This window comes from Halictus rubicundus, chromosome 1 (genome assembly GCF_050948215.1).
Source record: "Halictus rubicundus isolate RS-2024b chromosome 1, iyHalRubi1_principal, whole genome shotgun sequence".
NCBI lineage: Eukaryota > Metazoa > Arthropoda > Insecta > Hymenoptera > Halictidae > Halictus > Halictus rubicundus.
The window spans coordinates 13,626,072-13,649,951 of record NC_135149.1 but is presented as its reverse complement, the minus strand read 5'-3'; the positions used below and the strand labels follow the sequence as shown (position 1 = coordinate 13,649,951).

At 37.9% G+C, this 23,880-nt stretch overlaps 1 protein-coding gene across 1 annotated transcript in view; it reads right to left on the bottom strand.

Moving 5' to 3' along the window:
- Dpr1 (defective proboscis extension response 1) overlaps positions 1-23,880 on the bottom strand; it is a 426,632-nt gene that overhangs the window by 224,950 nt on the left and 177,802 nt on the right. The gene's annotated exons all lie outside the window — the stretch shown is intronic.

The window sequence follows — 23,880 nt, the reverse complement described above, 5'->3', positions numbered from 1 at the left end:
CTAGGTGCACCTGCATTTGGATCTCATTTGTGAGATTAAATCTTTCGAACGACGCGGGAAATATGTAAACGTTCCGAGATAGAGGAAGACCCAGAATTGCCGCGAGGGTTAACGGCATGTATTATATAAATGTATTTATTTACTACTATCTGGCCAACTAGCTTCAGAAAATATTAAATCACTAGATTGCGGATTTTATGGATTTATGACAAAAATGAGTAGGTGTGATTCGAAACAGTAAACATATCAGTGCGAGTGAAAGACATCGATATACCATTTTCATTCTGTTAAAAGTAGAATGAAGTATCTATCTGGCTGCTGTCTATTCCACTTGATGCAAAATATTTTTATTTTGCACTAAATTCTGCAATCTATAAATCCCATTAAGTAGCAATTCATTATAATATTGTATGTTAGAAACTTCAATCAATCGAATAAGTAAACTTTTTTTTTCAATCAAATCCAATTTTTTCGAACGTTTCTGTACACCTAGTCAATTAATAATTTTAACGTCTCAAACAACCCAAATCGCCCGAACACAATTTAGAGAAGTTACTTCGATTTAAAGGACATACCTTTCAACTCTACATTCTGGGACAAAATTCTTTTATTATTTTAAACAACGTATCTTTGGATGTACAGAAAAATGTCACAAGAACGAAACCTTTGCACACAAAGGTTTGCTCCTCTTGCGGTCGTTGTTGCCGCATGAAATATAGTTTTCATTTTCAAGCAGACATCGATATCGTCGTCTATTTTGCAAAAGAAAAGATGGACACGGGAATGTTTCGAATATAAACTGCATCATCAGCTTTTAAAAACGAATGGCGTGTTACTGGTCCTAATATAATATGATTTTAATCATTCCCGTAGTTATCGTATGAGCTTTGGATTGAACCGTTTAAGCGGTCGATACGGGACGCTTCCCCGATGCGTGATATTTCTGTTTAGCCGAAATTTTGCGGGTGAAATCCAATATGGACGCGCAGCAGTTCCTGGCCTCTCGCGGTCGTACAAATTTATAAATCAAGGACGCCGGATACGATCGAACCGCCATAAAGAGAGCCCGTCAAAAGCCGATAAAAAGAAATCCCGACGGGCAGCCGCGCTTTCGCCAAATTTTCTTATCGCCGAAATAAATCGGATAGCTAAAGCCCGGCAATTAGCAGTAAATATTGTTCACCTCGTTCTGGATAATCCGCGCTTAAACGCCCGGGCCCTCCCCGGGTTCGTTCGACTTTATCCGGTAGTTAGTTAAGCTCCAACAAACCAATTACAGTGTCCCGCGTCGCACGAAGGAGCACTGACTATCGTTGGATCAGGGACGAAGTGAACTGCGCGGTTAGCTTGACATTAAGTGCGGAACAGCTGATCCTTAATGACCAATTCGCGGAATTAGGCAGTGTAATTAATGGCCGTGCAGACGAGCCGCTTACGATACCGAGTTAACGACACTTTGACGCGTGCCGCGCAGATAGCCGAGGGTGCGCCGTGACGGATCACGTTTCGAGGACTAACAACGCCTAACGAGACGCTATCATTTCGGCCTGGGTTTTTGGGAACGAACAGGAGAACGGGATTCTGACACCCTCCCCTTTCCCCTCCGACAAAATTACAGGACATATAAGAAAACGAATGATAAGTTTTTTTCTTCCTTCATGTATCTAAAAAGATGTAAAATGTTAATTTAAACACAAGAAAAAAGTAAAGAACTACATTCGAAGGACACGTGACGTTCCATTGAATAATTGAATGCAAGTACGTAATTTTTATTGTTACTTGACAACACGTACCTTTAATTTGCAAACTTCGATATCCCTTGTATTTGGTGTGTATGTTCGACTGTTTGGATCAATGCAGTATAGTGTTACTGATATTTTTCAGTGTATTTTTCAGTGTATAACAAGCGACAAGTACAAATCCAATGCATAAATGACTTTAAAATACTAAAAAGGCCAGGGAGAAAGCACATAAAAGGGATATATGATGCATGAATGCAATATATGAGACATTTTAATAACTGGAATGCCGCAACCTTTAAAAAAGCAGTCGACCGTAGATTTTAAGGGATTAAAACGTATTTTACCATAGCCAGAAGGGACCAATAGGGAAGACATAACTCACGTTGCGCGTTACACATCATTTCACTTCTGCTAACTATTTCTTTTTAAATTGTAGTATTAGTGTTTTAAAATATTCTAATTAGTTGCGAATTAGTAGGGAAGATATAATTCACGTTGCGCGTTACACATCATTTCACTTCTGCTAACTATTTCTTTTTAAATTGTAGTATTAGTGTTTTAAAATATTTTAATTAGTTGTGAATTAGTAGGGAAGACATAATACACGTTGCGCGTTACACATCATTTTACTTCTGCTAACTATTTCTTTTTAAATTGTAGTGTTAGTGTTTTAAAATATTTTAATTAGTTGTGAAGAAATCTCATTTTTCTAACTATTAATGTTATTTGTAAGGTTTTTTTGCATATATTATCAGTGGTCATATGATTCAAAGATTTTTTTACCCATAGATGTAGTGTGATAAAACCTGTTGAAATTCTGAATAAACGCACTCGTGTTATTTTTATAAATTAATGTGAAATAGTCACGTTTGGTGGACCGCAGACGTGGTGTTGAACGCCTGAAAACGGCCCCTTTCACAGCACGTCGAAAATTCGCGGAACAAAGCGTAGGAGGAACGGGTTAAAAAATGATCTGTCATATAATACTTTATTCCGGCCGCGGACAGTTTCAGGGGAAACGGCGAACTTTTCGTAGGACAATCAAGTATTCACGACAGAAATGGCTGCGCGATTTATAGCGCCATTTAAGAACCAAGAATCTGCGCAACAATGCTCGCGAGGGGAAATGTGGTCAATGCTTTAGAGACGAACGGCTGAATCGTTCTGGAGTAGCTACTCGCAAGTCGGTCAAAGAAACCCGCTTCGACGAGGAAAATTGCGGGGGAATATCGACTGTCGGCCCCGTAATATTTCACCTACGAACAGGAGAAAGAAGAGGGCAGGGCTCCGGGAGGGTTCAACGAATTGAAAGCGTCGAAAGAAAACAATGTGTGTATTTGCACCCCGATATCCGGTAAATGCTCTTGTACGCGAGGCAAGTAAACAAGCTGGCCTGTCTCATCTTCTGTGCAGTTTCCCAGCTTCGCTAACTATTACTCCTTGCATTGAGATATTTTCTCAACTTAAAATTTACCCAGCCACTTTCTGCTATACTGCTGTTTACACGACACTGACATTACAATCCCAAATATCTTCAACTGATATGCAAAATTCGAGGATCGCTAAATTTTACACTCCACAATTATAATCGAAATTTATTTAAAAAGAACTGAGTTAAACTTCACTTTCCGGGACCGAAAATTGTGCACTTTTTAAAACACAATCCTGTAGATTTTGACGAGAAAACTCTAAAAAGTGCAAGTTTTAAAGCGCGGAGTTCAGTCGTTGAAAAGTTATACGCGTGTAAAGTTGAGCCATTTGAAGCGTTTTTGATAGGCGAGGCGACGCTAACTATGGGCTTCCATCTCATTATGAAGTCGGCGAATACTAAATAAGTGCAGCCAATAAAAGTACATCGTAATTACGTGCATCACAGTGAAAAAATTGCTGCAAATAATATTTTAATTTAAAAATCGTTGATGTACCGATGAAAATTTCGAACACTACTGTCTGAAATTGTTGGTTTCGACACTTTATTCTGCCAAAAGTAGAACATTTAATCCTCCCGCTCTGTCGAACCTCTTTCTCCAGCGAAAAACACGGTGCTCCACTGAAAATACTAAAGTTAATATCACCGTAATGAATATTAAACAATGTGATAGGGGTACGGGTTCAATGAACGGCACTTTAATTATTTTCTCTTGATCCGCCTATTTCGAGCTAAATTTGCCCATCGACGGTGCCCGATAATTTACAAGAAATTCCAATCGTGCCAGCGATCCTGCCAAAATAAATTTCAGAGGATACTGATGCTCCATAGTGTTACACATTTTTCAATAGAAACACATTTTTGCAAAAGTTAATTTACAGTATACCATTATTCTACATGCAACAATTATGCACAACTCAGAGAAGTTTTTACTTCTCATACACTTCTCAAAATTAGTTACATATTTCTATTTTTTAATTACACTTTAATTTAGCACATGTTTGAATTAAATACATCGAATGGTAACGCAATTAGAGAGATAAAATATTTGACAGTACTAACAACGAAGACTTTTCACGAGAGAAGCGCACGAGGGCTAAAAAAACAAATTGACATCAAATAAAAAATGTTTAACAGAAACTACGTTTATCATTTTATTACACTCGTGCAGTATATAGGATGACAATTTTCCAGATGGAAAACCTTATAATAGTGGGAGAATAATTTTTTGTCCTTTATTCTTATATTATTATTAAACACGTTGTTCCGATTGTGTGTGACTTTTGTAACACTGGAGTCACAGTCAACAGAATATTTTTCAATAAAAATAAATTTAAACGTCCGTCGACAATCAGTTTGAACCATCAAACGACCATGTAACTGACAATGGAAGGTACAACATCAAACTGAACTTGGTTTTCCCCTTGTAAATCTGTAGCAGCGTACCTCGTTTACCCTCGGTGAAAATGGACACGGGTCAAGATGAAACGTTGAACTCGTTGTGAATGTCTGATGATCGCGAAAGCATCAATCATTCAAGGATCCTGTTTAGAAACTTTAAATTATATCTGCTGATGTACGAGCCGCGTATGGCCGGCTTACAACTGACGGGAATAATTAGTATTTCAATATTCATATTCTACTTGCATACCTGATAGTCCTTGACGTTGACGTTGATGAAAGAATCGCGCGATTAGTGATCATCACTACTGCAGATGCTCATTCATTTATATCCGACGCGAATGCCAGAAACACATTAAAACTAAATACAATTAACTATGCCGTAAACTAAGTAAAAGGAATTACGAATGACTTTGAAATGAACTAGGACCCCAACATTTTTTAATTACCGTTGAACTTACTTTCAGCGTAAAAATCCATTAAAAAATTACATTTGTAAGAAAATTTCTCTACCATCTGATTCGTCTCGAGAAATCATTTGAATTACATAAAAACTGTTACTCGTGTTACTGCAGACAGAGAAACTATTTAGATGATCCGTTTCAAGCGAAACACCCTGTATATGCGTGACAAATAATAATTGCATAATTTTTTCACCATGTGAGAAATACCATTTATCGAACTGCAGAAAATGAAGCTGGAATTTGTTGAACAAAGGGAAGGAAATTAACTAATTGTTAATTTTAATTAAATTTTTCGAAAATTCCATTGTTTCATTACAATTTCATATTCCATTTTTCAGTGATACATTGTTTCTACAGTTACCAAATGAAGTTTGCATGTATGAAATTTTATTTTAAAAGTAACTGACAAAAAACACAATGGAGATAAAAATAAACATTTGCATGTGGAAACGTAAATGGAGTGTAACGTAAATGTACCTAACAGTGTACTTTGTTAAATAACCATTTTTTCGAATACTCATAAAAATGCAGGATTCATCTAGTAAAAATGTATAATTATACGATCGAGTTTAGTAACGAAATTTTGATTTCGAAAAAGTTAGAATCGAATTTTATTCAAATATGATTTGTCGAATGTGTTTGCTTATTACTTATCATTTCTATTTATGGTAATGAGATCATAGTTTGTAAAACAAACGAAATACGTATAGTTTTCCGGAGTGACTTCAGAAGCAAATATATAAAAATTCATAAAAATTGAGATGGCCCCCGATATTAATTTATAATTATAAAATAAAGTCCTACTGAAATCGGTGTTCAAATATAATAATTCACGCTTCTGTCAGTTTCGAACAAGATTTGAAAAAGTATTGCATTAAATGATTTCCATTAGTACTTTCCCGTCGAGATTTAACGCGCTGACCTACATCCGATAATAAATGGCGCACTAAATATATCAGAGTGTAGTATTCGAAAGATTTGGGTGGTCGTAATGGGGTAGCCAAGTATTCTGACCATCGGAGTGCATGAGCTCCGAGCATCAATAATTCTTCGGTTAAGCATAATATGATTTTATTCAAATTTTTCCGCGTGTTACGCGTTATTAGAACGGAGAAAGGGGATTTATAACGCACAATTTGTAAACAAGAAGAAGCTTTTAGTCACGTGTTTCATAAGCTTTTACAATGGAGTCAGAGATCCGGAAAAGTCAATTATCGATACCGCTGACTATGAAACAAATGGTAAAGCGTGGAACGCAAAATAGCTGTGGGGAAGCATTCCGCGTTGACGAACACAATTTTTAAAGCCTCTCAAGCATGCGAAACATCCCTCTGATGAAATATCTATACGAGTGGGAAATCACCGACTGCCGAAACGGTTTTACATCAATCACGGATGACCAATATGTGACCGTTGAATGACAATAGTATAAAATGAATTCTATGTATACGTAAAATATAAAGACACATAAGGCGATGTTTATTTTAGAATTTTTCAGCGACATGAATCACAGTATTTAACGTTATCAATGGGATTTAATATTTATTAAGTAGGCACTTCTTTATAGAATTCTGAGAAAGATTTTCTTGTGAGAGTATTGACGTACAGTAAAGTCTTGATCTAAGCCCAATCCTCGGGTCCGTGCTGTGACATAGATCGTGTAGGGCTATTACATTTTTGTGATCGCGTCGACCACGCCGAACGTAGAAGAGGACAGCGCGTGTAATCCATTGGATGCGAGCGAGGACCCCATTTGATACGTGACTGTCGCACGCCTTTATGACGTAAGCAACGTACACCTCTGTTAGTCGGGTTACCGCATTTTAGGCGGATTTTTAATCGATTATAACTAAAAAATGAAGCTAAAATCGCAATTTTTGAATTCTTCAATTTCGTCTTATATTGTCATGGAGAAGCACCCCCTAAAGTTTTCTCATACTTGTAGTCGAACACCCTCTATATTTACGCTGTTCGGCGACCGAGGCAGCTTGAGCTTCTCGACCCCTCGCTCCCCAGTGGAGGGGATAGGCGCACTGACTAAGATCGTGTAGCTCCGTTCGGCTTAGATCAACACTTTACCGTACATATTTCGTTTACAAAAGTTATTTGAATACAATTTATTCAGCTGGATATTATTTTATACATGTTCTGCAAACTTTCTTGATCTTTTTTTACACATTCGTTTATATTTATTACAGCCGCACACTATCACATAGTATGTGATATGTATGCGAAACCGAACGATACATTCAATATTACATTAAGGTGCTCAAAAATTATTGCAGCTACGGCAGCAAACCGCAAACTCCAATTTCCCCGGTAATTCGTGGCAACGGATACCAAATAAATTACCCATGAATTATTGGCGAGTGCACTTTTACCGGTGTTAGAAAATCGTTGCCAAGAAACAACGTCGGTGTACAGTAGTTTCAATCTCTACGAACGCGCAACAGAACTTTGTTGCCGGTCTTAGCCTTCTCCACGGACTGGTTGGGTTATTAAAGCTGCATACCCGCGTTTCGGTTGCTCCCGGAAACTTTATAAATTGTCAAAACTAGGTGTGTCGATGTGTTCTCTTTTACCGATAGTATTTTCGGCCGTACCAACGTATCGGTGAACTGGAGTTCCCAAGAAACTTCCGGTAGAAGAAAACGCGATCGAATGGTGTTCCAAGGATGTTACGAGTGAATTGCGTTTGCTGCTCGTCGAAGCTCATATCAGTACAAATACGATTCACCGGTAATGACCAAATTGCGATATCTGACTCATTAACAACTTCGTACACTGATTTTGTTAACGATCTCCGAAGCAGAAATTGTTTTCAACGTTTTTATCCAATTTTTACACTCTACTTGTTCTGGTTAACCCTTAAGTGGTACATTTCTGCGAGACTCCCAATTTTCATCGACCTCTATTTTAATTTTGACAATCATTATGAAACATACGTTTTCAAGGAATTTGCTATTTTTTAATTAGGCTTGGAATTCTTTATTAATACGTAAGGCTAGAATAATTGAATTTGATCTTTATTCAGTTAGTACTTGAACAACGGGACGAATTACGATTGTAGACTAAACACTTTGCGCTTCATAAATAAATTTTTTGCAGCGTGATTATTCAAATGAATTCAAAGTTACGAAGTTTGATAATGAAAGCGAGGGGTACGCTTATTACCTGCCGTCTAATATTTTTTTTCTTAAAGAATTCATCTATTAAGTTTTCATTATCGTTACATAGGACATATAATACTGTTATCGAATTCGTATATAATACTTGCACAAATAAAAATACAAAAATTAAAATTGGATGAAACTAACAAAACCATTTGAAGAACTTTTATTCTATGCAGTTACTCGATTCATGTCCAAAACACGGGTATAGCCAGGGACATATATCGGCCAGGAGATACTATTGTTTGATCCACGCTAGGAAAGGACAGCGAAATTCTAGAGGTCTTGATTCATGGCCCCTTACGGGGTACACCCCGCGGTAGTGGGAATAGTTCTGGGACTTTTATCGGCTAGGCATTTGGGACATATAGAGTAACCACTGTATTTCTTTCACAATACGTTCTTAGGTTCGTGGAAGTGATAGAAACTTGAGAAAATATACTTTCCTAAGGGTGCAGCAGTTAAAACATCACGTTTAATAACGACATACGTAAAATCACGAAGGGATCGTTGCAAGTTTGTAAGATATGTATATTGAACTAATATCGAATTCATGCGTGAAAAAAATTGTGTATCTGTTGTGGTCAGTGCCCTATAAAAATCGCGTTGGTCAACTGTTATTTGGAAACGGCGAGGTCAGTTTAAAATTGGGGCCGGTTCGCATTAACAGTAAAGCACCGAATTGCACCCGAGTGTCGGTATTACGTTCGCCGGCTATATTTTTGTTATAATGGCACTTTACCATCATAAACCAAAAAGAGGACACGGGTATTGGTAGCGTTCGCTGTGCAGTTGATGCAAAATCCAAGCGAGCTTGAAGTGGAAGTGAAAAAGGAGCAAAGCCACCTCTAATGGTTATGACTGGATTGGGTGAACCAACTATCTACCCCCGTGGTGTCTGCAATTGCGGTGGGTCACGTTATCCCACGATTTGGAAAATGACGAAATTTGATAACAAAACGGTCGGACTTTCTACTCGGACCTCACATAACACTCTATAAACGTATTTATTCTTAATACTAGCCATCCGAGAGCCGAATCTCCGGAGAATTTCGGTAATACCAAAAAGCGTGAATTTGATCTGAAAAATTGGTGAATTTGGTTTGCAAAACCTCGAAATATGTGATTCAATTTATTTCATGATACCACTGATACCAGAGTTGGGCAAAAATTTATTTTAAAATTTCGAATACAAATAAATGAAATCTATTTTTTATTCGAACTCGTTTCTCTCGGATACATATTCACCGCAGTCTATCCGTCGGATACTTTTCACGATTTTCATTTGTCGTCCGTGGGTCATCCGAATTGCGGAGCAACGGCTATGCGTATCCGACGCCTCTAGCGGCGAGATTTTTTATTTGAGAGAATGTATCCGAAGATACAGCTGATGAGTTGGAAAGTATCTTTGATTTTTATTCGATAGTTTTTAGCAGCGCCCCCATGTATTCGACGGTCAATTTCGTCAGATACTCGCAACTCAGAATGTATCTTAGATTTTCGACGTACGATTTTTGCGTGGCCCAGAGATTTATTCGGATGGTCGATGTAGGGAAGATGATTTATTCGATTTTTTATTCGAGACGAGCATGAGGAATAAATGAAAATCAAATGTATCTTTTATTCGAAATTGTATTCGAAGTTCGGATAAAAGACCGAGCGACGTTGCCAAATCATAATACTTACGTTGTAATATGCAAGTACGTCCTATGGTATAGTGACTCCCATTAATATTCAAACACTATTTATTAATTAAACGATTGTTTAAACCAATGAATTTGTATTATTTAAACGAATGTTTAAACACATACATGTTCATTATTTAAACGATTGTTTAAGCAAATAGATTTGTATTATTTAAACAGAGGTTTACATAGGTAAATGTTTATTATTTAAATGACTGTTTAATAAATGAATTTTTATTATTTAATCAGATCTTTCAACCGATATATTTTTATTACTTAAACGATTGTTTAAACAAATAAATTTTTATTATTGAAACAAATGTTTAAACCAATACATTTTTACTATTTAAACAATTGTTTCAACAAATAAAATTTTATTATTTAAACAATTGTTTAAACAAATACATTTTTATTACTTAAACGTTTGTTTAAACAAATAAATTTTTATTATTTAAACAATTGTTTAAACAAATAAATTTTTATTATTGAAACAAATGTTTAAACCAATACATTTTTATTACTTACACGGTTGTTTAAACAAATAAATTTTTATTATTGAAACAAATGTTTAAACCAATACATTTTTATTATTTAAACAATTGTTTAAACAAATAAATTTTTATTATTGAAACAAATGTTTAAACCAGTACATTTTGATTACTTAAAATATTGTTTAAACAAACACATTTTTATTACTTAAACAATTTACGTCACCTTTTGCAATGAGTAAAAGTCTTTATAATAAAAGGAAATGTCATTGGGTTTCACCATCGGTACTCTGCTGGATATTAAGGTATTAAGACAATTTTATAAAGAACTCTTTAGATTATGTATTATGTACAGGTATACGTACATAGGCATTGCATGCTATGGAATTTTTCTGTCTACGGTTCTGAATTACAGACTCTGTAGAACATGCAGAAATTTAGAATCAAAGACATCGATGATTTAAATTATCTGGAACAGTACTAAATAAATAACAAGTTAACCATTGAAACAATGAATTAAAAAATTATTACTGAAAATATATATTTATGACGACAATTATCAGTGGACAGGCATAATTTTTTAACGAAGTTTACTGCAAATTTCATGCTGATATCTCTTACGGTTCAACATTTATTGTAAAATGTCACGAAATTTCTCGACCCAGCACAGTGTCCGGCCGTCCAAGGCTGTGTATCGCGATGCAGCATTCGCTTCAGATAATTTTAATTTCGTTAATTTTAAAATGTTCATCTTTTTAAAAAACAGGTCTGTAAAGAGGACACTTGGGGCTATATCCTCATTTTTTTGCAAATTTTTAAAAAGTTCCCTTCTATGAAAAGATTGCATTTGTTGAAAACAACGCACACCTTCGGCCAAAAAGAAAGTAACACGTGTTTCGTTCTTCTACTCTCGGAATCATTCGGCAGGGATCGACGTCTGTCGTTGCACACATGAACATATGTATATCGTCGCCTGTGATTGCACATATATATGCATATATTTGTAGCCGCTTCGACTGCGGCGAACGTAGATAGAAAAGGACAGCATGCAAACACGGCCGCGTGGCCGAAGGCGCTAGAAAAAGGCAGCACAACCCGATGATATTATTATTCGATTTGTACCATGTTTGGGCTTATTTTGTTCAGGAAAACATTTTCAATCGGTAGGTAATGATATCATTATGGTAACGTTAATAAGAAATAATATTAGATATAGTTGGTAAACGCCAATACGCTACTGGTTACAATGTTGCCTCTGATACTGAATCACGACCATATGGAGCGTCGCGTCATGTGCCGCCTGGAGACAACAATGTAAGCGTTTCACCATCACTTATTAATAACAATAAAATGTGTGTTACAATTCATAATTCTGCCATGGGAACATTATTAATCGATTGCAAATAGTTTGCTGATGAAAACAAGTCTAAACACGTCACAAATCTGATAAGTTAGACGGTGCCAGTATTGAAACGTTTCCTTCGAAGTTTATCAACGAATTTTATTTCACTAGCTGACCGTTCCATTTCGATAGAGTCCGCTGCCGTACCAGAGCATGTTCTACAGAGTCGGTAATTCAGAACCGTAGACAGAAAAATGCCATAGCATGCAATGCCTACATATGTACGTGTACCTGTACATAATACATAATCTAAAGAGTTCTTTATAAAATTGTCTTAATAACTTAACATCCAGCAGAGTACCAATGGTGAAACCCAATGACATTTCCTTTTCTTATAAAGAGTTTTACTCACTGCAAAACGTGACGTAAATTGTTTAAGTAATAAAAATGTGTTTGTTTAAACAATATTTTAAGTAATAAAAATGTACTGGTTTAATCATTTGTTTCAATAATACAAATGTACTGGTTCAAACATTTGTTTTAATAATAAAAATTTATTTGTTTAAACAATCGTTTAAATAATAAAAATTTAATTGTGAAGACTAGCGTTTAACTAGTAAAAATGTACTGGTGTAAACATTTGTTTCAATAATAAAAATTTATTTGTTTAAACAATTGTTTAAATAATACAAATTTATTTGTGTAAGCTAGCGTTTAACTAGTAAAAATGTACTGGTGTAAACATTTGTTTCAATAATAAAAATTTATTTGTTTAAACAATTGTTTAAATAATACAAATTTATTTGTGTAAGCTAGCGTTTAACTAGTAAAAATGTACTGGTGTAAACATTTGTTTCAATAACAAAAATTTATTTGTTTAAACAATTGTTTAAATAATCAAAATTTATTTATGTAAACAAGCGTTAAAAGTTTAAACGATAAAAAGTGTTCGATTATTAATGGTAGTCACTGTACCGTGGTACGTATTTACGTATTATGGCTTGGCAACGTCGGATAAAAAAGTCGGCCATCCGACCATCGAATACAATTTCGAATAAAAGATACATTTCATTTTCATCTCTGCCAAATACTCGTCCCGAATAAATCCTCAAATAAATCGTCTGGCCACATCGAGCTTCGGATATCGAATAAAAGTTACGAATAAATTTCGCCGCGACATCTGCCTTCGAATACATTCTGAAATTAATTTTTATTCGACGCCTAAAATCGTTCGGATGGTCGGCGGACGCCGAGTATCTACAAATAAATCCGTCGAATAAATGGGGGCGTTGCAATCGACCATCCGAATAAATCCTGACGTAGCCAGAAAATCATCCGGAGGCACATCGAATACAAATCTCGAAACCAGACGCTCGTCGAATAAAGATACAAATAACTGCTCGCGATTCATCCGACTTCGAATAGAAACAAAAGAACAGAGAATTTGTATCCGAAGGCGCTTCAAATAAATTTTTCATCGGATACTGCCCAACTCTGACTGATACGAATAATTTTGTAATAACCATACAACGGATTTCATACATTTGTAACAAAATTGAGTGGACGTAATTTATATTTTTAGAAAAAGTAACTATTTAAGCGTGTAAATATACAGGATGAGACAGTAACAACTACTATCTAAAATAACTCGGTATCTATTGGTCGTGTCGAAAAACTTTTTAACGAATTAGGTAGCATTTTAAGGGATGCATCGAGTTTTTTTTCAAATGCAATGCACCTTTTTTAAATACCACTTTATAAATATATAATGACCTTGAGTTGACCTCGTGAAAACATTAGAAAACGTCACCTTGATATCTCACAAAAATGAGATACAAAGGAATCAAACTTTACTCGTTCGACACCCCCCTTAAAATGCTATATAATTCGTTAAAAAGTTTTTTGATACAACTATCAGATACCGAGTTATTTAGGAGAGTAGTACTTATTGACCCACGCTGTATTACCGTCAACTTATTAAAAGAAAGAAAAGACAAATTGCCGTCTGCTTCCGGTACATTACAACAGATGCAGACAGTTTCTATTTTGCATAAAGATCCACAGTATAGTAGTAACAATTGTAAACATTTTTGTTGATCCCCGAATGATCTGACGGCGGCGCTGAACTTTCCGAACAGGCAAACAAGGCGATAAAAAGCTGCCGAGGACTTCGAGCGGCGTAACTTAGCTGCAAACAGTTTTTACGCAACTATACAAACAAACGAGAATGTTTTTTGCGTTCGCAGAAGTCTGATGTCTTTACCAGGTATAACATCGGTTCGCTCGTAAAGGGGAGGTCGTGCAGGAAGCGAGAATACCGTGCTCGTAATAATCGCATAAAGTAGACGACAGTTCATTACGGCGCCACTTAAACGTAAATTGTGATTTTCACGGTGCGGAGTTTCCGAGTGCTCGATGATGCTAGTCGCGGGGAAGAACTCTTCGTTAAGAACGAACGTTTAAGGCACTTAATAGAAGATCCGAATCGGACCGGCGTTAAAGGTGTCGAAAGTTTCCGGGCGGAGCTGCCTAAAAGTGAAATAAACTGCCAAAGTGTTTCTTGACCGAGTTTTTTCTCACCATCTTGTCTCTCTTTCTCTCCGTTCGCGCGACAATGCGATTCGTAGTTGACCACGATAAAACGGAAACAACGAAAGAAGAATTCGAAATTCTCACAATGCATTTCAATCGGAAGTTTCGAGTTCTCATAACTAAATGGAATCCAACAAACCGCCGCGTCGGAGCCGGAGTCGGAGCCGGGGCAGCGAATCCTGCGAGCGAAATCGGAAAAACCTCGGGGACCGTGGAAAGCCTCATGCAGGAACTTTCGCGAGCAGTTTCGTTCTCTCTGCCGGTCTCCCGTATTTTCTTCCTCGGGGCTCGCCGCGAAACAAATACCTCATCGACTGGAGAACGCTTTTCACAGGATCCTGAAGCCTCCCCTCTCCGCCGCCGTACATCATACTCGAAACAATCGCGTCAATCAATTTCCATCGCGGTTCAGTGATTAATGCCCGGCACCGACACCCGGCGCTAAACGGGTCTCGCGTGGGAGAAAAAATTCGTCGATTTTTGGGAAATGTAATTACAGCCATCGGTGGGCAAACATCCTTGACGGCCGCGGCCGGGGGGGTGGGGGTGGCCCCTTTATGTTGCCCATTGTTGCGACGCTTTGTCCGCCTGCGACCGGACCAGCTGCGCCACTTGTTACCCGTAAAGATTACAACAACAACAATTGTCAGCGTGAATGCCTGACCCGTTGACCCGTTTTTGACTCGCTCCATGTAGCCGATAATTGGATGACGACGGAACCTCTGTTCGGAGGGGACAGAAGGTTCAGGAAGAGAGGACACCGGGTAAAGAGCTGAAGGAAAGTCATTGGAATGAGAAGGAGAAAGGTTTACATAGGCGCCGTCGCCGAGAACCCATCAAGTTTTCCGCGATTCCGCCGATAATCCCCCGATTGCCAGACGATAGCTGTTTGCGTATCTATCGCGAGGACTCTCATGCTCGAACAAAATTCTGCGGAGACTAATGGTGCCGTTGCATGACAATATACCGTTTCGCGCCACCCCGTCGCGTCGAGGGGCTCTTTGGAATTAATGTACGTACTATAATGAGCCTTATTCAGTGGATTTATGATCCGGAAAGAGAATGTCCTGATACGATATCTAGTCCATCCGGATATCAGGGACGTGTCGAATTACTTGGAGGACCCAGTTACTCTGGGATTTCATGAAAATATCTGCTTGTTCCTGCGATGTTATCTCCATTTGTAGAAACTGCTTTTCTGGGTCCAAGGGGTCTTTCTCGATGCTGTGGTTATAAGGCAATTTTTGAGAATTCCTCAAGAGTGTTTCGAGTATTGCAATGCCAAACTCGGCTAAGTCGATTTTGAAGAGTGCGCTTGAATTTTTTCAGCTACGATAATAATGTTAAATAATGGGAGAAATGAACAATGTGTACTGATCTCTTTGGTACGTATGCAATTAAATTATAGGGGAGAGTAGATGAGTTTAGACCAGCACCTAGGCTAATTTATGAATCATAATTATCCCCGCTAGTACTAATATTGTATGGTTAAATCAGATTCAAATTTCTATTCAATCAATGTTATTACTGACTCGTGAAATATTTTCTTTGTCAAGGTAGACAGATCGGTACAGCAACCAAAGTGCTGATTCAAAATAGGCTACCGTCTCCTATGATTGCGATTTTAGGAATTAGACGTATAATTCTATAATTTCTTCGTTGACATTGTTGAAAAAATTCGTTTGCGCTTGATAAATTGATCAATACGTCGCGCGAAAAGCTGAAACTCATTTTTCGATTAGCTCGCACGGTGGAATTGTTTCACAGTGGCTAGCAAAATGAACTTGTTCCCTAATGAAATTGAAGAGTCGTCAGCCGGACGGGGCTGACGTATCACATTCGACACGGAAATCTCGCGGAACAACGACTGCACCCAATCAACCTACCCTTGACAAGCGGCCCGTTCTTGACGAGAACAAATGAAAACACGCGTAATCCAATCCCAGCCGTATAAACTCAATGTCTGAACGATACCGAGCGAGAATTAGCTCGTAGCTCGAGTCCGAGCTCCAGCGACGGCTTCGAGTCAGCTTCTAATTAAGCGTTTCCGTATTTTACGACCAAAAAGAAAAAAAACAAAAAGAAACGAAAAGAGAAAAGATAAACGAAGGCACACGCTGAACCAAGCTGAGATCGACAGCTATTTCTCTTCCTTGAATACCATTCTTCACTATAAGCGTAGGGTATGTTTCTCGGTCCATCTGCGCCGCGTGCGAGGAAATTCATTTTCTTGAACGGCGCTTCCGTGCATTAGCTGACCGTGGTAAATTGCAATTGAGTTATTTGCTAGGGGAAGCTAACTCTATTTTTATCGGCTTTCCCCGGTCTCAGAGCTTCCGGCCACTACGTCGAGCGCGCATTCGCTGGCAGAGTAGATGATTGCATTGATAACTGAAAGTGGAATTGCAAATCGTGTGTATGCGTATTGTTGAATGCATATAAATTAATATTTGACGGGGACGTCTGTTAATCCTAATAATTTCGTCCCGTAGATTCAACGACTGTTATTTCTGCGTTGCGCTTGTCCAGTGAAATTCCATCTGCTGAATTTTGTTTTTACCTCGATGCTACGATTAGCGGTTCATTTTTTGTACCCGATATTTTCGTTGTTTTCGGAGCATGTTCGGCGGCTCCGTGGTACACAACGAAAAAATCCTTTCACGGAAACCCGCTCAGCGCGTTAAGAGGCTCTAACGCGACTGGTCTAGTGGCGATCAGTGTCTCTTTAATCCTTTGCGGACGAGACACGCCGGTGGACGTGAAAGTCCTCGCGGGACAAGAGTTTTAGTCGGGAAGATACAGGTATATCCGGCGTGTTAAATATATTTTATCCTGAGAAATTCGGATTAATTTTTTGTTAATCGAGTATGCAGTCATCACTATATTCTACAACTGTCTCCGTAAAGACAGTTCGTAAAACCTGTTTGATTTCGTATCCGGTACGCGATTAATCCTCGGATAGCGGAGTGGGGTCTATTTTGACTCAACGTTATAAACGTCCCATCTAAATTCTAATTTTCCACTAGTCAGTTTAAATCATTGTTCGCATAATGTTCGATATAAATGTCAACGTTGCTCTGAAAGAAATAGGTTTAAAAATATGTGAAAACAAGAATTTCAATGAATCTCCCGCCATATGAGGGTTCAGCACAGGTGAAATACAGTTAATACAGTTTCCTTCCGATATGCGACGATGCCTCGGGACGGTTTTCGTCGTATTGCGGATGAGATATCTTGACATTGTTCTCGAGTGCGCCGAGTGTTGATGGCTCCCGAAATTGTGAATACATACCCAATAATTATTCTAAAAAAATTCTTAAAATCCCTTGTTTTCACTGTCGTTACACGAGGAGGCCCCCTTAATTCGAGGCCATTAGAGTCATTAAAAATATCTGAACGGAGGCTGCCGATGTGCCGCGGAATCCGTCGCGGAATCCGCCGCGTAAGACGCAAGAACGGTGAACTTTCTAGGTCAAGAGTCTCCACCTACAATTCCTAACAGTTCCAAACTCGCGGCTCGTTTCAGCCAGACACAAGAAAATGCAGTCTGAATGTACCGTCATGAATACAGGACCCGCGCATGCATGCGGTATATATAGTATACGTGACTTCACGCGCGAATCCTGAAGCTCCGAAGTTGCCCCGGAGCTACCGGAAAAACGATTGTTCGCCAACTCCAAAAGTTTCAAGCTTTTTATCGTTCTCGAATTCTGCCGCAGGACAGCCTTGAGACAGGCACAAGAGAGGCTGATGGAGGAATGAGAGAGCGAGCATTGAACTGGCTGGATGAAGAGAGAGGGCGCGAAGGGAGAGAGAGAGAGAGAGAGGGAGAGGGTAAAGGCAGATGAACAGAGGAGGAGAGCGCAACGAGGACGAATGCTCGGCACGTATCATTTCGAATGCGTCCCGTTTATCAGACGCGATTCGACTTCTTTAACTTTCCACGCCGTCTATTTTCTTACGTCGTAATGATCCCCGGCCCGTTTTCTTTGGTTCGGCAGGAATTAAATGCTCTGGGGTCCGGGCGAACGTTGAGATACGCCAGGAATAAGTAGAGTTGAAACTTTTGTGATCTGCGTTCACACGCCGAACGTCCATTGTTTTCGGTGCGTCTTTGTGTCCGTTTCCACCCTTAAAATCAATGGATTTTTCTTCTATTTCGGACAGTGAAAGAGGCCCCTTTTGTATGTCCTGATTGCGTGTAATGTCTTCTTCTGTCGTGATAGAGAAATTCAAAGGTTCGATCTGGATAAGAGCCAAATAAAAATATAATTAAATTTATCTTATATCTTTCTTAATTCCGAAAAAGTAAACAACATTTTATGTGTAATTTGAATGGTGTCAAGTGGTCAGTATCCTGCAGAGGTTGTTTCTTCTCGTAGTTTTCAAGCCAATCGATATTTTTTTAAAAAATAACTCTATATATTTGCTGTTTGCATCGCGTAGCTCATAAAAAGATACATTCAAATATGTACTGTGACATGACCTTCAAATGACCTTGAATTTAAAAACATAAAAAACTGAAACAGGACTTTAAAGAAACAACCTCTGCGGGATACTGATAACTCGATACCATTCAAATTACACATCAAAAATTTTTTACTTCGTCAAAATTAAAGAAGATATTCAGGAGGTCGCACTTACGTGAGACACCCTGTATTATTTTAGGAATATATAGATGTTAAAACGGTAAGTATATTTCATTCACAGTGTGTTAAAATATTTAGAAGCGATGTTAGACAACATCTTTTGTGTGTCCACATTGTGCACCGCGACACATTGTCCACACTGTTCTCCTCGAATATACCAGAAATGCAAATATTTGATTCGAATTAAAGTGAAATGGAAATATTATCAAATTTCGTCGACATATTTAATAACCTACTTTGTTTTATAAATGTACAGATGCTCGAAGAACAAATATATTTCATACGAATTGTGTTGAAATAATTAACGGTGATGTTGAATAAACATATATACTTTTGTATGCATTTGTGGAACAAATGAAATATAGTTTTTCAACGAGGAAACATCGGAAAGCTAATCGAAGAGGGAATTTTACGATAAAAATTTCATTTTTCTCAGACCACTAAAGTTTTGCAACGTTACCAAGTTATGACACAATTTCAGCAACCGTTAATATGCTCGAAAATGAAGGGAGCATAATTGTCAGCGCCAAGCGGCAGAGAAACTTCATTTGAGTGTCCCGTCCAGCAGTTACATTATTTCCTATAAGTGTCGGTCAACGTCCGTGGCAATATTTAACATTTCACGACAAATCAGAGGTACGAGTGAATATAATTCATTATGTAACTGTTTGAAACGTTATGGTCAAGCAACTTCTGTTTCTGAAATTTCCAATAGAATAGGAGAATAGTCCCCGACGCTGAACTTTAATTACTCGTCGAAACTGCAATCGAGAGTTCCGGCGGCAAAACAAGAGAGCAGAAAGAATTCTGCAATATTCATGCACAGAAACCAAGCGGATCAAATGAGAAGCAGAAATGTTAACTGAACTTCACCTTGGCAACCCCGAAATTTTTTACTCTTTTTTATATAATCCTGTAGGTATTTATGAGAAGATACCAAAAATCGAAATTTTAATGCTAGGAATTCACTGGTTCAAAAGTTATGCGTGTTTAAAGTTTTTGATATTTGAAGTTTTTAGTATCGCAACATGCTTAGGATCTAAACAGCTTAATCTGAGGTTTATACTATTTATTGTACAAATCAATACAAATTAAATCTAGCATCATAACCGATGCGTCTCGTTTCCTTGGTTATAAACGGTTCCAAATCGTCCGGATACGAATGACGTTCCCTTCACAGTTTAAGGGATAAATGTGCAAAAAATATTTACATTTAGTTTGTAACGGAGCAGAGCAACAACAGTTTACAGCAAATCCGTTTCTTCGGAAATTACAGACTCCGCTTCGGCCGTGATCTGCTTCAGAACGACATTATTCGTCAAATCGAGATGTCACAATATTTCGGCAGACGTGCGACAGCTGCAACCATGTCAACGCGCATTGCGTTTGAAAAATCAATAAACGTCTGGAAGTTAAAGCTCATCCGTAAACACGGCCGTTGCAACAATCAAGCAAACTTTGTTGACCTGTCGTTGTGAATGGATTCGGTAGGAAAAAAAATCTCCAATCAAGCAGCTCGGCCGGTGAACGCTTGTTTATCGCGTGGCTCGGAGGAAAACAGAGAATCGGGAAAAAGAGGGGGTTGGTGTAACCTATGCAGGACGGGAATTGGAAAGCAGTGCAATCTCGAAGGCGTATCAAAGAAGCGGACAGAAGTTTCCGTGGGTTTACTAATCGCGAGTGTCAACTTGAATCAGACCGTATCGGGTGTACTTGCCGGTAATAGGAGTAAAATGTATGAAAGGAGACAATCCAATTTCCCATCCGCCGACTCGAAATGATGCTTATCGACTGGCCGGAGGTGGGACATATTATTTCCTCCTTCACCAAACTATCCAGACCCGCACCTATCCTCTTCCCTCTGGTATCCACCCCCACCCTCGACAAAAGTCCGCTCATAATTTCCTAAGGACCGTTCGACTGATAACGTGGAAACAATTCCTCTCCTTAATCGTTTCACTATTCGCCCGTGTTCGGGCTCGGGATGTGCGATTGATTGTTGCTACATCTACTTCGTGCTCTCTTACAATCCTCTCCAATACGAGCTACAAAATTTTCTTTTTAATCCTCCAGTGAGCGGATTGGATTTGTAAGATACGTGAATTGAACTTGTACCGTCTAAATTTTTTACCTTGCGATTATTATTTCTTTGGATCACTCAGACAGACATTGTTTCAATAATAAAAAAAAGGGACAAATCTTCTGCTTTCTACGTAACTGGAATTAAAAAATTAGCAATCTGGTGGCAAAAGTATGGATAAAAAATTGTTTTGTACATTTTCTATATATTTAATAGCATAAAATAGATATAAATACAATCTTTCTAAACAGTTTTTTGATCGCGTTATACGGGAGTCTTGTACAGTAACGCCTCGATATATGTGACAGAGATGCTCGCGATACTTGTGAAAAATTGCACTCTCTGTATTGGTCAAAAAGCTTTTTCGTACTTTTTTAAAAGAAAGTATCACTTTATTAAACATAAATTAAACTTTGTTCGTGCACAATAATAAATAATATATAATAATATGAATAGCACACTGAAGAAAAATCAAGAGGACTTTTTGTCCGATCCAATATTAAGGAAATTCTTTCTGCAGCTGGTATGCTTTGTTGGATCCTTTGCATTGACACGTTGGGTACGACACTTCGGCCTCCTGAGGGATCAAAGCGAGCTGACCTCGGTTTCTTTAAGTGAAATTGTATTCCACATCTGGTGCGGAAAAATTCAAATTTGATGCGACCCATTTCAGTGTTTATTTGTTAATACATTCCAATGTCCATTTTTAGCAACGTCAACTTCTTAGAATTTGTCAAAGCTATTAGAGAGAGAAAAAATTCTAATTTAATTAATTGTGACAATGAACCCTACAATTACTGTTTAATTTATCTCGACAGCAGCCTAATGCAAATGGAAGAAACATATTGTGTCGCGTGGCACATGAAAAGTAGCATAACATCAGCCCCATGTATTTTCAAACTATGTACAGTAAAAAAAGTGAATATCTCAGGGCAAACATGCTAACAGAGCAACTATACATCTAAACAATGTCTGTGTCGCGTGACTCGAGGAGAACTCCGGACTCGATTGTTCCTTTGTCGTGTATGAAATAATTTAGACGGAGTGTTGCTCGCAAATCTATATATTTAACGATGGAGAGAAATATGTTGATAATTCAATCCTTCGTGCAGCAAATTGCACAAGCCGAAAACCTGTGAACAATCGAGAATCGGATTCGATTGTGCGCACAGGAACGTACAGCACGCGCGTGTTTTGCCTGGAAAATAATGTTCCACGTATGAAATTTCAGTTAAACATTCGGTGGGTTTTTCATTACGGCGAAGGTGCGCCGTTCATCATTGAAATATTCCTGTCGAAATTGTATTTCCTCATTTATCGCGACTAAACAAATAATAGCAACGCAGAAAAAGTATGAGCGGGCGCTACAGTATTTATAAAATCATTTCACTGTAATGGATTTATACGCTACCAATGGAGGTTTAATTAATTTATAATTGAACATTCAATACCCGTGTTTCAACGACGCGGACGGAAATATGTCGGCACAGATTCGAATTACATTCGCAATGTGAATGCCTTGCCGCTAACAAGTCCTCGATAACCGTCAGTGACTATAATATTTTAAAGGAAATGTTATTCATTATCGTTAAGAGTAACTGAAAATTACATGATGTAGGAGAAGTTGCATCTGCCACAAAGTTTTCCAATTTTTTCGGAGATTTTTCAATCTGCACTATTCTCTAAAAGAAAAAAAAAACACGAGTCCACAGTTTTCCACCCGGTATATCATGCAAAAACATTTTCGTGGAAACTGAACGATGGATGGTGAAAACAGAGAATTCTAGCTTTAATCTGAAAATGTCGACAATTTTTAAAAAATCGAAAATATGGTGTGCTCTTCGAAGCCAATATGTTGAAAAAAATAAACGAATCTTCGGTTTCTCATGTAGGATATCATGTAAAAACATATTCGGGGAGATTGAGCAATGGAAAAAGTCGGAAATTTGATGTGGCGTCCTTTTTGTTTCTTTTTTTGGAGCCGGCGTGTGTAACACATTTTCAGTGATACACCCCGTGACAAAGCCATAAAACATATGAGGAAATAAATAAAAAGTGTATTCTAGTTTTTCTTTTCCCTTTATTTCCCTTGTTTTAAAGCTAGAGTTCAAATAACTTCAATAATAAGTGAAAATACGCTCTTGTTTCTTTTGAAAATATGCTCCTTTTAGAAAGAATCAAAGAATACATTTTATTTTACGTAATATTAATAATGTGTGGTGCCACCTTTATTTTGTACGATCGCTTTCGAGAGAGATTTGTACAAATTTTGTATTGGTTGTTTTGTTTTATATATTTCCATTTTTATGAGGAACATTTCAAAATTTTTTACGGAAGAACAGATTAACCGAGGCGATGTTTTTTCAAAAATACAAGAAAGTCTAAGTCATCAAATTATTGTAGCGTCCTCGGTATCGCAATTCGTATACCGAATTTCGCGGGTCATAACTCCCGTTCCGCTTGCTTGCGACTATACCAGGAGCGCTGACGACGTTAAGGGTTAACAACGCCTAGTTGAAGTAAATTGAGCCGTTGCAGTCAACACTTTAATAAGTTTAACAACGTGTTTAGACAAAACCGCGGTTGATCGTGATTTTTGCTTTATGTATCAATTTCGAGATGTCCCTTGGCGCCTATGTGTATATAACGTCATATTGCACTATGACTAAGACAGTTTTTAATTGATAGGAGGGGGCTATGGTTGCCAGAGTAGGAGTGCGTTTTTGTGAAACCAGGCGAATCAAGATTTAACCAAAAGCGCCCCGTCGATGGGGTTCGCTCACAGTGTCTTCAAGAAGTGTCCGGTGACACCTAAATGATTTTGGAACCGTCGAGCAA